Raw genomic sequence first — 13,581 nt, 5'->3', positions numbered from 1 at the left:
CCCAGGGTTCTCCTGGGTGCCCTGTCGTCATATGCAGATGCTTTTCTTCGCAATCTGATTCTTTAACCCCTCCTAAGCCCACTGTCCTGGCTCCGTCCAGATTTCTGTTTTCTTCCTTTGTGTGTTACGTGCTCCTTGTTCGCTTGGGGAAGGGGGCCTGTTGCCAGGACAGCTGCAGGTGGGACGTGCCCAGGACCACATGGTTAAACTCCAACTGTGTTTGTATGGTGTCTCAGTTTTGGGGTTGGGAGGGTGTAAATGTGTCATGTTTTGCCATCTTGCTTTATCTTTTCCCCGAAGGGCTGGTGGCCTCCACACCTGTCGGGAATGCGCTGCCCTCGCTTGTGTGTCTCGAGTCTCTTCCGTGGGACTGATGGTGCCCCCACTTCCCTCACTCCTTTGGGGTCTCATCTGCTCTCTGTTCTGACAGTGCGCACCGAGGCTTCCCCGTCACCCTTGGACTAGTTTGTCTCTGCCTCTTTGACATCTCCACTTGTAAGGCTTATGAGCATCTCAGACGTCACATGTCCAAAGCTGAACTCTTGAGCTTCCACCACAGCCCCGATGTCTCATTGCTGGAGCTGAAGCCTTGGAGCCGCCCTGACTTCACTTCTTATCTCAAACCCACATCCAGCCCTCCAGGAAATCCTGTGTTTTAGGGTGCCCAGCAAGTTGATGAGGACATGAGGCTCTTAAGATTGGATTTAAGTGACACAATACAAAATCCACTCAAATGCTTTTAATAATATCATCTGGGAGGGAGTTTGATAATTTATATAATGTAAATATACTAGGCACTGAAAACTGGTATCGACTGTTAGCGTCAGATGAACTCATGTAAAGACAGAAAAAATTTTAATGTAAGATTTAAAAACATCATTTATCATTCTGATAAAGACAGAATGATTCTAAATTTATATATTTGTAATAACTAAAACTCAGATTATGTAGAAAAATTGTCCGATTTGCAAGGGTAAATTGATAAATCTGCAATCATATAGGCTACTTTAATGTTCCTTTCTCAGGAATTGATAGATCCACTACAAAGACATAAATAAAAGATTTGAACAAGCTCTATCTCTTGGTCATATACAAAAAATGCAGCCATTATGGAATATGTAAGTTCTCAATACATGTGAAGTATTTTCAAAATCTGACTTTGTATTTGATCACAAAGTAAGTCTCACATTCTTTCAGGCTATGTTCTCTGACCAAATGAAGCTAAGTCAGAGTTTAATTATAAAAGCACAGAGAAAGAAAGTTTATATATTTGACACTTAAGAAACTCTAAAAATCGTTCAAATTAAAGTGGAAATGACAATGGGAATATTCAGCTTGACTGACTCCAGCGATGTAAATTAAGGCTTGTAGAATGTGGCAGTACTTAGAGAGAAATGTATATCCTGCGAGTTATGTGTTTGAAAAGATTAAAGGCTCAAATTGATCAAATAAGTGTCCAAATTAAGTTAGGAGAGCAAAAGAAAGTAGAAGGAAGGAAATTATAGCAGTAAGAACAGAAATTTTTGAAACAAAGAAAAGTATAAGTAATAAAATTAAAAACTGGCTGTTTGTAAAGAAAAACAAATTTTCAAACCCTTGGTAAGATTGATCAAAAAATGAAAAGAGAAATGTCTCTTTAGGTTTTCTGCCCATTTTTGGATTGGGTTATTTGTTTTTTGGTTATTGAGCTGCGTGAGCTGCTTGTAAATTTTGCAGATTAATCCTTTGTCAGTTGCTTCATTTGCAAATATTTTCTCCCATTCTGAGGGTTGTATTTTGGTCTTGTTTATGGTTTCCTTTGCTGTGCAAAAGCTTTTAAGTTTCATTAGGTCTGCATAGCACAGGGGGATCAGCTCCGTGCTTTGTGACCACCTAGAGGGGTGGGATAGGGAGGGTGGGAGGGAGGGAGACGCAAGAGGGAAGAGATATGGGGACATATGTATATGTATAACTGATTCACTTTGTTATAAAGCAGAAACTAACACACCATTGTAAAGCAATTATACTCCAATAAAGATGTTAAAAAAAAAGAAAAGAGAAGGCATAAACAATATTAGCTCTATCTTGTTAATAATGTGAATAATCAATATTTTAAAATGACATTTGTCAATTAACTGCAAAACCAAATCCTGACAGGGCTTCTCATGGGTTTTGAAATGCTGATTCTAAACTACCGTAGAAGAGTGAGGAGCCAAAATACTAATTACTTCTGAAGAAAAATAAGAGGGACTTAACCCTTTCAGATGTTAAAGCTTATTATAAAGGTGTAACATTTAGAATCTGCATTATTAGACCAGGGATAGGCAACTATGCCAGTGCACCAGAGTTGGGAACACACTCACAACCCCCCTCCACACACACTCACATGCACCCACCACCTACCCACCTACCTACACATACCCACATACCCACACGCCCAGCTACGCCCACACCCACCTGTGTCCACACTCCCCCACATGCCCACACCCAAAGGAATTCATAATGCCGGAGGTTGCATTACAAGTCCATGGGCAGAGGATGGATCGTTTCATAAGTATTGCTGGGATAATCTTCTGCCTATATGTAAAGATAAAATTAGATCCATACCTCATGCTTCATATATGAGACTGAATTCTAGACGGAATCAAATCCTGAGTGTGAAAAGCAGAACTAAAATTTATAGAAGACAGAAGATTATCTTTGACATCTGGGTGAAGACAAATTTCTTAAACCAAGCACCAACTGTAAGGAAAAAGACTGGTTTATTTGTCTATATGAAATAGAGAAATCATCTGTATGGTAGAAGATATTTATAGAGTTAAAAGACACACTACAGGCAGGAGGATACATTTGAAAGTCATATAACTTGAAAAGGATTAATACCAAAGATCTAGAAAGAAAAAGCATACAATGGAAAAAGGCTATAAAAAATTCAAAATGAGGAAATCATAAAGGTTATAAATGTATGAAAACTGATTTTTCTAGTAATCCATGAAATACGAATTAAACCAATGAGAGACCATTTCTTATTCATCTGATCTGCAAGCGTGAAGTTAATTAATAAGTATCGGTGAGCTGTGGGTAAATGGGAACTCTTACACCTTGCTCCTGAGAGTACAGGTTGGTATAACCACTTTGGAGACCAATTTGGTTACATTAGTAAAGTTGAAAATGTGCACACAATATGACCCACCAATGCCATTTTCAGCATTTGCTCTAGAAGATGTCATGAGTACCTGAGGATATGGTCCTACAGTGTTTGTAGTAACAAAACAGTGGAAACTACCTAACTGGCCTCAGTAAGTGGACCCAGACATTTTTGTTTGTTCACACAGTCAAAAGTTATTCAGCATTAAAATGAATGAATTAGATCTTTGTATATCAGGATGCATAAATCTCAGTAACAATGTTAACTGTGAAAAACCAAGCTATAAAAGTATGGGTGCTGTATGGTATCTTTGATTTTGGATATTTACAAAGCCAGTAAAGGTATAAACACCTAAATGTGAATGACGATGTGTCATCTTTAGATTATGTTTCATTTTAAATAGAGATCTGAAGCAAATAAAGCAAAATGTTGACAACTCTTTATTCTTCATGGTAAGTACATAGATGCCCATTATGTTTATTTTTTGATTTGAGATTTAATTCACATACCATAAAATTCACTTCATTAGAGTGCATAATTGAGTGGTTTTTGGTGTATCCACAGAGCTGTGCAACTATCACCACTGTCTAATTTCAGAACATTTTCTACAACCCAAAAAGAAACCTCGTACCCATTAGCAGTCACCTCCCATTCTCCCTTCCCCAGTCCCTCAGTACCATTAATCTACTTTCTGTCTCTATGGATTTGCCCATTCTGGGCAGTTCATATAAATGGAGTCATACAGTACATGATATTTTGTGTCTGGCTTTTTTCACTTAGCATAATATTTCCAAGGTTCATCTATGTTGTAACATGTATTAGTACTTTATTCCTTTTTATGGCTGAATTATATTCCATTCTATGGATATAGCATTTTGTTCATCCTTCCATCCACTGATGGATCGGGGTTGTTTCTGTTTTTTAGCTCTTGTGATTAATGCTGTTATGAACTTGATGTACAGGTTTTTGTATGAATATATATTTTTAATTCTCTTAAGTAAGGAGTGAAATTGCTGAGTCACAGGGCAACAATATATTTAACTTTTTGACGAACTGCCAGAGTGTTTTCCAGAATGGCTCCACCATTTTGCATTCCCACCAACATTGTATGAGGGTTCCAATTTCTGCATATCCTCACTAACACTTGTTATTGTCAGTCTTTTTGATTGTAGCCATTCCAGTAGGTGTGACGTGGTATATCATTGTGATTTTGATTTGTGTTACCCTAATGACTAATGATGTTTCTAATCTTTTCACTTGCTTATTGGCCATTTATATACATTCTCTGGGGAAATGTATATTCGAGTCCTTTGCCCATTGTTTAATTGAGTTATGTATCTTTTTTATTGTTGAGTTGTAAGAATTCTTTATATATTCTGGATGCTAGTCTCATCAGATTTGTAGAAATTTTCTCCCATTTTGTGGCTTGTATTTTCCCTTTCTTTATTTATAGACTACTTTGAAGCACAAAACTTTTTAATTTTGATCAAGTCCAATTTCTTTTTCTTTTTTTGTGTGTGATCTGCAATTTTTGTATATTTATTGTAAAATGTTTATTATTTATTTATTGTTCTTCCAGTTTTATTGAGATAAAATTGGCATATAGTTCTGTGCAAGTTTAAGGTATACAGCATAATGATTTGACTTACGTACATCATGAAATAATTATCACAATAAGTTTAGTGAACATCCATCATTTCATATAGATACAAAATTTAAGAAATAAAAAAATGGTTTTCCTTGTGATTAGAACTCTTAGGATTTACTCTCAACAACATTCATATATAACATACATCAGTGTTAATTATATTTATCATGTTGTACATTACATCCCTAGTAATTATTTATCTCATAGTTAGAAGTTTGTATCTTTTAAAAAAATTAATTTTCACTGGAGTATAGTTGATTAACAATGTTGTGCTAGTTTCTGCTGTACAGCAAAGTGAATCAGCTATACATATACATATATCCCCTCTTTTTTGGATTTCCTTCCCATTTAGGTCAGGACAGATCATTGAGTGGAGTTCCCTGTGCTATACAGTATGTTCTCATTAGTTATCTATTTTATACATAGTGTCAGTAGTGTATATATGTCAATCCCAATCACCCAGTTCATCCCACCCCCCGAAGTTTGTATCTTTTGACTGCCTTCATGCAATTCTCCCTCCCCATCCCCTGCCTCTGGTAATCACAAATCTGATCTCTTTTTCTATGAGTTTGTTTTTGAAATATAATTGACCTACAAGCACTATGTTAATTCCTGTTACACAACATAGTGACTGTATATTTCTATACATTTCAAAATGATTACCATAATAAATCTAGTTATGATATGTTACCATACAAAGATATACATAATTATTGACTATATTCTCCACACTGTACATTTCATATCTATGACATTTATTTTGCAACTGGAAGTTTGTACCTCTTAATCTTCCTCACCTATTTCTCCCCTCTCCTTACCCTCCTCTCTGGCAACCACCTGTTTGTTCTCTGTATCTATAATTTTGTTTCTGTTTGTTTGTTCAATTATTTCATTTTTTGAGATTCTACATATAAATGAAATCATACAATATTTGTCTTTCTCTGTCTGACTTTTTTAACTTAGCATAATACCCTCTAGGTCTGTCAATGCTGTCACAAATGGCAAGATTTCATTCTTTTTTATGATTGAGTAATATTCCATTGTGTATATACACCACATCTTCCTTATCCATTCATCTATTGATGGGCACTTAGGCTGATTCCATACCTTGGCTATCGTAAATAATGCTGCAATGAACATGGGATGCATGTATCTTTTGTAATTAGTGAGTTTGTTTTCTTTGGATAAATACCCAGGAGTGGAATTGCTGGATCATATGGTAGTTCTATTTTAAACTTTCTGAGGAACCTCCATACTGTTTTCCACAGTAGCTGCACCAATTTACATTCCCACCAACAATGTACTTGGGTTTCTTTTTCTCCACATCCTCACCAACTTGATATTTGTTGTCTTTTTAATAATGGCCATTCTGACAGATATGAGGTGATATCTCATTGTGGTTTTGATTTGGTGATGAGTGATGTTGAGCATATTTTCATGTGCCTGTTGGCCATCTGTATGTCTTCTTTGGAAAATTGTCTATTCAGAAACGCTTCCCAATTTTTAATCAGGTTGTTTGGAGCTTTTTTGATGTTGAGTTGTATGAGTTCTTTATCTATTTTGGATATTAACCCCTTATCAGATGTATTAATATCATTTGCAAATATCTTCTCCTATTCAGTAGGTGACCTTTTCATTTTGTTGATAGTTTCCTCCACTGTGCAAAAGCTTTTTAGTCTGATGTAGTCCCATTTGTTTATTTTTGCTTTTGTTTTCCTTGCCTGAGGAGACATACCCAAAAAAACATTACTAAGATGATGTAAAAGAGTGCACTGCCTGTTTTCTTCTAGAAGTTTTATGGTCTCAGGTCTTACATTTAAGTCTTTAATCCATTTTGAATTTATTTTTGTGCATGGTATGAGAGAGTAGTCCAGTTTGTTTCTTTTTCATGTAGCTGTCCAGTTTTCCCAACACCATTTGTTGAAGAGACTGTCATTTCCCCATTGTACAATATATTCTGTCTTCTTTGTCATAGAGTAATTGCCCATGTAAATGTGGGTTCATTTCTGGGCTCTCTCTTCTGTTTCATTGATCTTTATGTCTATTTTTGTGCCAGAACCATACTGTTTTGATTACTGTAGCTTTGTAGTATAGTCTGAAATCAGGAAGCATGCTACTCGCAGTTCTATTTTTCTTTCTTCAGACTGCTTTGGCTATTCAGGATCTTTTGTGTTCCCATACAAATTTTAGGATTATTTGTTCTAGTTCAGTGAAAAATGCCATTGATATTTTGACAGGGAATGCATTGAATCTCTAGATTGCCTTGGGTAGCATGGTCATTTTAACAATATTAATTCTTCCAACCCATAAGCACCGTATATCTTTCCATCTGTTTGTGTCATCTTCAGTTTCTTTCATCAGTGTCATAGTTGTGTGAGTACAGGTCAGTTACCTCCTTAGATTTATTCCTAGGTATTTTATTCTTTTTGATTCGATTGTAAATATGGTTGTTTTCTTAATTTCTCTTTCTGATAGTTCATTGTTAGTGTATAGAAACACAACAGACTTCTGTATATTTGTATTCTGAAACTTTACTGAATTCATTCTTGAATTTTAATAGTTTTTTGGTGGCATCTTTAGGATTTTCTATGGATAACATCATATCATCTGCAAACAGTGACAGAGTTAACTTTTCCATTTCCAATTTGGATTCCTTTGATTTTTTTTTCTTGTCTGATTGCTGTGGCTAGCACTTCCAATACTATGTTGAATAAAAGTGGTGAGAATGGGATTCTTGTCTTGTTCCTGATCTTAGAGGAAATGCTTTCAGTTTTTCATCGTTAAGTATGATGTTAGCTGTGGGTTTGTCATATATGACCTTTATTATGTTGAGGTATGTTCCTTCTCTGACCACTTTGTAGAGAGTTTTTATCATAATTGGATGTTGAGTTTTGTCAAAAGCTTTTTCTGCATCTATTGAGATGATCATGTGATTCTTATTCTTCAATTTGTTAATGTGGTGTATCACATTGATTGGTTATGGATATTAAGCCATCTTTGCATCCCTGGGGTATATCCCACTTGATCATGGTGTATGATCCTTTTAATGCATTGTTGAATGTGGTTTGCTAATATTTTGTTGAGGATTTTGCATCTATGTTCATCAGTGACATTGGCCTGTAATTTTCTTTTTTGGTGATGTCTTTGTCTGGTTTTGGTATCAGGGTGATACTGGCCCCACTGAATGAGTTTGGAAGTGTTCCTTCCTCTGCAATTTTTTGGAATTGGCTGAGAATGATAGGTGTTAACTCTTCTCTAAGTGTTTGGTAAATTTACCTGTGAAGTTGTCTAGCCCAGACTTTTGTTTGTTGAGAGTTTTTCTAAATTACTGATTCAGTTTCATTAATGGTAATTGGTCTGCTCATATTTTCCTGGTTCAGCCTTGGGAGATTGCACATTTCTAGGAATTAGTCCATTTCTTCTAGGTTGTCCATTTTATTGGCACTTAGTTGACCATAGTAGTCTCTTAGGATCCTTTGTATTTCTGTGGTGTTAGTTGTAACTTCTCTAGTTTCATTTCTGATCTTATGTATTTGGACCCTTCTCTCTTTTTTTCTTGATGAGTCTGGCTAAAGGTTTATCAATTATGTTTATCTTTTCAAAGAACCAGCTCTTAGTTTCATTGATCTTTTCTTTTTTTTTTTTGTCTCTACTTCATTTATTTCAGCTCTGAGCTTTATTATTTCTTTCCTTCTAATAACTTTGAATTATGTTTGTTCTTCTTTTCCTACTTCCTTTAGGTATAAGGATAGGTTGTTTATTTCAGGTTTTTCTTGCTTCTTGGGGTAGGCTTGTATAGCTATAAACTTCCCTCTTCTAGATTCTTAATTCTCTTCCATTGAAATGTCTACCTGTATATCATCTATACTATATCATCTGTATCTATCTCTATTCAGATTTTCTACTTTTTCTTGAGTCATTTGTCAGTTTCAGGCCCTCTGCTATCTTCTGCCTCAAGTCATACAAACAAACAGCAAAGAATTTTTTTTTTCTTTTTGTGGAAAGTAGTGTTAGAGGCTAAACTCTTGACTCCAGGGCTACACATAAGTATTTGTGGTGGCCCTGAGTTCACATTGATCCCCTCCCAATTTAATTCGATTACTATTAGGTCATTAAAATTTTTAATTCTAGGGCTTCCCTGGTGGTGCAGTGGTTGAGAGTCCGCCTGCCGGTGCAGGGGACACGGGTTCGTGCCCTGGTCCTGGAAGATCCCACATGCCGCGGGGCAGCTGGGCCCGTGAGCCATGGCCGCTAAGCCTGCGCGTCTGGAGCCTGTGCTCCGCAATGGGAGAGGCCACAACAGTGAGAGGCCCGCGTACGGAAAAAAAAAAAAAAAAAAATTAATTCTAATATTAAAAACACCTGAATTTCTTATTTTCTACAATATATTTACTTAAATTTGTTGACTCTTTGGCCATAAATTAGTTATGTGTCCTTTTTTATGATCCTCATGTGTTCCATTGACTCTCATCTAGATGCTTTGCTGGTGACTACTGAGTAGGTGGTTTACAAAAGGGACACAGATACCAACAACCACGAAAAGGTGCCAAACCTCCCTATTAGTGGACAAACGCATGCACATCATTCTCTGACCGTCCTGTCGGCATATATCTTGAGAAAGTTTATACACAGGAGTTTTGGCAAGGAATCACAGAGACTAGACTCTGAGACGTCAGTACTTTGTGTCTCAGAAAGTGACTGAAGGGAGACAGTTTCTGAAGGGCTCTTTGTCCTTGTGTATCACAAGCTTTAAAAACATTTAGGCACCTGGCTTAAAATTCTACTCTTAAGCACTTATCTTCAGGAAACAATCAGATAAGCATTACATTAGGTACAGAGGATGTTCATTACATCATTAATTTAAATAATTAACAATTGGAAGCACCCCAAATGCCCAATAATAGATGATTTAGTAAATCAGTTATTGTACTTCTACCACAGTAGAATATTAGGCAGCAATTAGTGTTTATAGGAGTGATTCATGACATGGAAAAATGAGCCCAGAATATGAAGTCAAAACACAGGTAAAAACAGCATATTTGATATAAAATATAGGTGTGTGTGTGTGTGTGTGTGTGTGTGTGTATTTTAAAGGCCTCAAGGAGGTACAGCCAAAGGTTTATGCTGTTTCTGGGAACTGGGATCACAGCTGAAACCTGATTTCATACACTTCTGAATTTTCTAAATTTTCGTAAATGAACATACACTGCTTTTATAGTTGTAGGAGAAATAAGATTTTTTATATTAGAGAAGAATTATGTGAAAATTAGTCTGATATTTGATATGCAGAAACATCGTTCTAAGCATAAAAGCAACGCAAGTAATTTCAAATAATAGATAAGTTTGATTTTCATAGACACGTTTCTTTGAATATCAGTAAACAGTATTAAAAGCTAAAACAAGCTGTTATAAACATTTTCTGCAAATATTACAGACAGATATAGTACGTTGTTCTGAAAGCATATGTAATCTCTCTCATTTTTAAAGAAATATATGTACATGCATGTTACAATGAGAAACTACCAGAAGAAAATACACTCTACTGCTGTCAGTGCTTCTGTCTGGGAATTGGAAGTACTTTTAAATATGTCTCTTGTGCTTTTCTGCACTTCCTAAGTTTTCTGCACAGAGAATAAGCACATGTCCTGCGAGGATCTAAATTGTTGTCGTAAAGAGCAGGGCTGAGCACATGGCTTCTGTCCCTGCCAGGACCTGCTGTTGCTCAGCACCTGCACTCCTGGGGAGGTCCAGGGCAGGGGCGCGCACAACTGACTCTCTACCACTGAGTCAAACGCTTGTATTCAGGGAGTTGTCTAGAAAGTGTAGTAGATGTACTTTAGGCAACTTCAATACCCTGGTGAAAGGCCAAGCAGATTTCTTGTGTCTGATTCTGGTAATGAGAGTGACCCACTCAGAAAACTGAGAAAGTAAAAATAACAAAGTTTAAAACTTTAATTTAATAAGTCCCTGTGCTGAGATTGAAACAAAATCCTTTTGTAAATTCTTGCAAGTTGGTAGTGAATAAAGCCCATCAGCATAACTTAAAAAGACTGAATCATGGGTGTGCACATCTGTATTCATATACATCGAGTGTGATCTCTCGTAAATAGGAAAATGAAACAAAAAATTACCTCATTCCGGGACGTGGGTGGCTGCTGTGAGCATGACACTGAACTTCTAAGCGGAGGAAAGGTGCAGTCGGGTGTGGGGAAGGGTGAAAACCTGCTCTCGCAGGCCAGGGAGCATGCCTGGCACGGCATGCAGGATGATGCTAGGCTAGAGGTCAGGCAAGGGGTTCTCGGGCTCTTGGCCTCTGCGTTCCTTGGTGATCATGTCACCACCATGCATTGGCCTTGAGATGCTATTTTTTGATGTGGAGGAGTAAAGAAATTCAACCCCTGGCTGCCTCCTTCTCTTTTCTGCTGAGACCATCACCAGGAGTGTAATTACTTAGAAACAGTCATTGAATTGGTGGATTCTGTGATAGGAATGAAGCTGAATCATCCTTGCCCATCCTGCCCCCAGAAGCTCTTTTAAACTCTAGTTACCCCGACTTCTTGTTGGCACTGCAGGACTCTGAAAGTGCTCTGTTGGAGGGGGTGAGTTAGTGAGACACTCCATCCCCCAGTCTGGGGAAATTTGGTCCTCTTGAAGTCAGATCTTTGCTATGGCCTATTTAGTTTTGGGTAAAAGCAGTGGCATTTGCTCTTCTTCCTTTATTGAGATCTGTCAGGGTGTGAGTTCCCACTTAGCAAAAATGGGACCATGAGCAGATTCTGAGGATCTGCAGTTCCAAGGGTGTCCCGGTGTGAAACCTCCAGCACTACCCCGAGTCGTCATTAAGTGGAGAAAGAGTATCTGTGGCTATAGACTGGGTAGGTTCACCTGGGGAAGTGAGTGTAGTCAGCGGGGAGGAGCCTGTGGCTGGAGCTGCCGGAGGTGGTCCAGGGCTCTTGCCCCAGCCCCCCCCATGCACTCTGAGGCCTTGGCAGTGCCCACCCCGCTCAAGTTCCCGGGGCCCTATGCTTCCTCCCCTCTGTGCATCGAAAGCTTCTGGGAGCGCTTGATTCAACCTGGGCTTCCTGTCCCTGGTGCACTGTCTCCCTCTGGGAAGTTTGTGTCTCTTTAGATTTCTTCCATCTTGACATTCAGGATTTGGAAGAGTGTCTCCATGTGACCTGCATGCGTGCCCCACTCCTGTGCTGGCTTCTGGCTGGCCTGGATGACATACTTTCCTCTTTTCCCACCAGCCTATCTTTGCATGTGCTTATTTGCCATCAACATGCTTTCTTTGGTGAAGGATTTGATCAAACATTTTGCCCATTTAAAAAATTAGGTTGTTTGTTTTCTTGTTGAGTTCAAGAGTTCTTCATATATTCTGGATACAGTCCTTAATGGAGTACATGTTTTGCAAATATTTTCTCCTAGTTAGTAGCTTGACTTCTCATTTTTACGTATATTTTGAAGATCAGATGTTTAAAATTTTCATGACATCCCACTTACCAGTTTTTTTCTGTTATACATCATGTCTTTTGTATCATACTTACTCAAGAATTCTTTGTAAAACTGGAGGTCTGTAAGATTTTTATTCTTATTTCTCTTATTCTTTCTTTTGGAAGTTTTATATTTTGGCTATGACATTTAAGTCTATGATATATTTTTAATTAATTTTGTATAGGATGTGAAGAAAATGTCAAAGTCCTTTTTTTTCCTTTTCTTTTTTGTATATGGTATCTAGCTGTTCTAGCACCATTTATTAAAAAGAGTATCCTTTACCCATTCAGTTGCCTTGGAACCTTTGTCAGAAGTCAATTGACTTCTGTGTGTTTTAAGGGAACCTGGGATTTGACTTAATCAGGAACGGTAAGACAGGCAGATATAGAAATGACTGGCATGAAGGAAGAAGTTTATACTCACAGATCTTTATACTCCTAATAATAGGAGGCAGGGTGGGGCATTCAGGGCCACATGGGGAAGCACCAGGGTCAGTCAGGAGTCAGAGAACAGGTGAGGCAGGGTCAGCAGACTTCAGATTGGCTAGTTTAAATAATTTCAGCAGGCCCGTGGGCATGATGTCTGGTACCTGACCCTAGGGTGATTAGGTCAGGTGGATAGTGGCCCAGAGAGTGAGGGCCCCATAGAGGAGGTGGTTGGGGTGTGGGCTCTGAATTGGATGGTTTGTATTTGAAAGGTGCCCCCAGGGTGAGTTGTTTATCCTATCTCTAGAAATTGGCTAACTCTAGGAGGGCTGTTCCTCCTGAATCAGCAAGGCGCAGATGTCAAAGCACAAGAGCACGAAAAGTTAAAAAACAAAACAAAACATGGTTAACAACATGCGGACTATTTCTGGACTTGCCATTCTGTTCCTTTGATCAATTTATTTATCTTTATGACTGTAACTTGATATTAAATCTTGGAATAAGTTCTCCTACTTTGTTCTTTTTCAAAGTTGTTTTGGCTGTTTTATTTTCTTTGTATTTCCATACGGATTTTAGAATCAGCTTAGCCTGCTCTGATTTTGATTGAGATTTGCATTGAATTGATAGATCAGCTTGGTGCAATTGACATCTTGTTGGACAGAAGTGCTAAGAGGGGACATCCTTGCTTTGTCCCTGATCTTAGGGGAAAGCGTTCAGTCTTTTACCCATATGTGTGACGTTAGGTGTAGGTTTTTCCTGGAGATCCTTTATCAGGTTCAAAAAGTGCTCGTATATTCCAAGTTTGGTGAGGATTTTTTTTCATGAGTGGTATTGAATTTTGTCAAATGCTTTTTCTGTATCTTTTGAGATCATTATATAGTTTTTCT

General features: G+C 37.7%; 1 protein-coding gene across 8 annotated transcripts in view; it reads left to right on the top strand.

Moving 5' to 3' along the window:
• PCBP3 (poly(rC) binding protein 3) overlaps positions 1-13,581 on the top strand; it is a 210,704-nt gene that overhangs the window by 62,473 nt on the left and 134,650 nt on the right. The window lies entirely within an intron of this gene.

This window comes from Mesoplodon bidens (assembly GCF_964165515.1).
Source record: "Mesoplodon bidens genome assembly, chromosome: 5".
In the NCBI taxonomy this organism is placed as follows: Eukaryota; Metazoa; Chordata; class Mammalia; order Artiodactyla; family Ziphiidae; genus Mesoplodon; species Mesoplodon bidens.
The sequence above is the reverse complement of the archived record's forward strand: the minus strand, read 5'-3'. Positions and strand labels throughout refer to the sequence as shown.